The sequence below is a fragment of the Mus caroli genome, chromosome 10, assembly GCF_900094665.2.
Source record: "Mus caroli chromosome 10, CAROLI_EIJ_v1.1, whole genome shotgun sequence".
In the NCBI taxonomy this organism is placed as follows: Eukaryota; Metazoa; Chordata; class Mammalia; order Rodentia; family Muridae; genus Mus; species Mus caroli.
The window spans coordinates 15,443,273-15,446,756 of record NC_034579.1 but is presented as its reverse complement, the minus strand read 5'-3'; positions in this window follow the sequence as shown (position 1 = coordinate 15,446,756).

The window sequence follows — 3,484 nt, the reverse complement described above, 5'->3', positions numbered from 1 at the left end:
ACAGTCCAGAGATGAGTTTCTGTAGGTCGTAGAGCCTCGGAGACAAGGAGTAAGTAATGCCGCCAAGCCAATCTCGTTTTTTAAAAAAGATTCCCCCCCCCCCCCCCCCCCCCCCCCCCCCCCCCCCCCCTTTTTTTTTTTTTTTTTTTTTTTTTTTTTACTTTATAAAACAGCTAAGGGATTTGTTCATTTGGTAGTAGCTATTGGAGACATGAATTAGAGGGGCCCCAGACTGAGGTTTATCTCTCAGTAATAAATCTCTCAACAATTGTGAGAAAAACTAATTTCTGCCGCCATCTCTTCTGTTTATTTCCACATTGATGAAGGCATCGGTTTCTGTCCTCTCTGCCTAATAGGAGAAAGGGGCACTTAGTTTCTCCGGGGTTGGGGTGGACTGTGTGGGGGAGCAGCTGCTTTTTGCTGCGTTTTGCTGGTGGGTTTTTATCATCTGACTTAATAAGCGGTGTTTCGCGCTAGCCTTCTGAAGTCCCGAGGACCGGGGTATTTTTATGTTTTACACTCGTAGTTCAGCTGCCACTCCTCATGGTGCCTGACAACGTAGAAATATTTAGAAAATGTTCCGCTACTAACGTAGAAGAAAATTAAGGAAAACCCCAAAGAAAAAGTAATCCCAAGAATTAGAAGATGGTTTCCTGTTCTTCGCTGCTGGAGACACAAGGAAACACAGGGGCGAATACCTGGGGTGGGGTCGCTACAAAATGTGTAAGCTAGAAGCTCTATTTCTGTAGAATCAAGAACCTGGTAGAAGGGCACCCTACCTAAAGCACAGCAGATTTATCAAGTTTTCCAGATCCAGAGGAGAAGATAGATGCTTTCAGGTCCTGGCTCTTGTACTGAAGGTCTCAGGCTAGCAGGGAAATAATGCTTCCCTGTCAAGTCAGGGAAGGACAGACGCCTGAACGTTTAGAGAGAAGCTTTCCCAAACTGCTCCAGACCATTTTCCATAGCCTGCCCCCAGCTCCTGCCTCCCGGTGACAGTGCCCGCAGAAAACTGACCACTCTATTTCCACATCAAGAACACCACAGCAAAGGTAAGGTTCGGGTTTCAGAGCTTAGATTCCTTCACCCTCCCGGCGCTCTCCCTAAGGTCTTGGTCTCCTAGCGGTGGTCCACTCACTTCTGCAAAGCATTAAACTTTGAACCAAAGTCTGGTGACCAGAGCAAGGCCCCCTGTTTGTTTTAATTAAAGGAGGAAGGCTGCAGGATAGGTGGCCAGGATCCATTACCGCGATGGAAGGCTTTTCCTACGTGAGTTCCCGAGTAGGGAAAGCACACTGCCCTGGGATTACCTGGGCGGGTCCTAAACAAACATTCTCCGCGAGATTTACAAATCTTTGAGTGTCAGGGAGGGCCTGAAGATAAAAGAAAAGAAACGCGTGCTGGCCCCTCTTCGCCTCCCGGACTGTTTGCTCTCTGTTTCCACAAAGGTTTAAGCAGCGTTGCCAGGTACTTCGAAGGGGTGGTGTAGTCCGCACAGATACCCTCCTCTCTAGAACGTCTTAACACCAGAGCCTGCTTCTGGGGCCGGGTGTGGGAACTGGAGCCTGGCTGGAATAGGGGTATCTAGACCGACCGACAGTTCCCCCAGTCGCAAACCTGCGTCGCTGGAGTCTGGGGCTGGCTGGGCTCCAGTGCCAGAAAGCTCCTGAAGTCAGGGGCCACTTGTCCTTCAAGACAAAGCACCTCCACAGTCAAGAGCCTGCCGAGCTGGGCAGTTAGCCACTTGACACCACCAGCTGTTAGCTCGTGCTGGGCAGGAACTCACCTTCTCATGGGTCCCCTGCACTCCCCTCCCGAGGCCGCAATGTGCTGGGATGGTCCCACTGAAAAACCTCAAAGACTAGACAGCTCCACAGCCCAGAACCTGAAAGAGCAGGGACTCAAGCAAGTGTACTAGGGAGATTAGGAGTGCTCTAGGGCCCAAAAAGCTCAGCTCCTAGAGGCTCTCAGGAGAGCTGACACTCCTACCAAGGGCCCTACCTTGAGTCTAGGTCTTCCGGAGGACACTCCTAGAGTCTTCTGTGGATGCTCTATATTCCTTTTTTACCTCTTTCTACTTCTCCTACTTTCTCTCCTTCCACTCTTTCCTTCTCCCTACCTCTGCATCCCCCTACCCCCCTCCTCCCTAAACCTGGTGAGTGGAGGCCCAGCTGATCACAAGTCTCAGATGGCCAGGGTGAGTGCCTGAGCCAGATGCTTTCTTCTGGCATTTTCCTTTCCTGGGTGAGGTAAGGGTCTGCCAGTGGACTCAAGCCTAGGGAACAGGCAGCCCTAAGACAAGAGGGAAAGACCTGTTCTAAGAAGGGTATTGTCTCCCCATGCACTGAGAGGCCCCCAAAGAGGCAAGACTGAACCTCTGTGTGGAGACTGGCCTGTTCTGAGTCCTAGGCCAGTTAGGGTACCCACTAGCCACAGAGATGAGGAGCTGCAAAGCCAGTGATCTTCTAACCTGAGAGCCAGCCTTTGGGTACAGTTGGGACCTTGTCTCAGAGGCAGGTGGGAAGAGGAGTCTCTCAAAAGTGAAATCTCTTCTCGGGACCTGGAAGACACAGAAAAATCTATGGGTCTAAGCTAGTGTTCTTGGAACCTACCCTGTGAGGAGTGGTCTGTGCATTTGGTTCTGAGGGCACCAGGGCTTGGTGGAGGTGGGCAGGAGGCAATTTAAGGATACATAGAGCTTCCTGTTCTTGTAGCTAGGGAATGCCGGGATGCACCAGCCCAGGCTGATCTTTCCACAGAGTAAATCCAAAGCCTCTGAGTTGGGTGTGGTGTGTGTGTGTGTGTGTGGGGGGGGGGGTGAGCCTCCTTAAGAAGGAAGATCTGGTGCAGGCCTGGTGACAAAAGCCAACCTCACTTTCACTTTCCTCTGGGGACTTAGGTTCACAGTCAGTGGACATGCAAGACTCCAAGAGGTTTTTAAGGTAGATTTTATTTCCTCTTTCATGCAAAGTCACATCTAATCAGGGTTGCAAGTATTCTGGTTGTGTTTCTAGATTTAAATTTAAAAATACTTAAAACTTGTAAACTTGTGAACTCATAATTGAAACAGCTCTCTAAGCAAGAACTGTTATTACCTTCTCCTCGGTGTGGTCCTGGGAGTTTGAAAACTTAACAGGAAAAATTGTGAACAAAAGTCAGCCTGTACACTCACACCCAGGGACCAGTCAAAACACCACACAAGGGGCTACTGGCGATATTTTCTTCTTTTCAGTAAATCCAGAAACCCGATGGCCTTTATTCTTGTTCCTGACATGTTTTAAGAACGTTTTGTTCTCCTGGACCACAGAAGAAAGTTTTATGGCTGGGAAAAGAGTTTGGGATATTTGTAAGATCTCCTCTGTGTTGGTTGAGAGGATTGACTATTTTTTATTCTAGTGAATATCTGAAAGTAGATATAGAGCCTGCACGTCAGAACTTCAGATTCCCTTTGCTTTGTGCACACACACACACACACACACACACA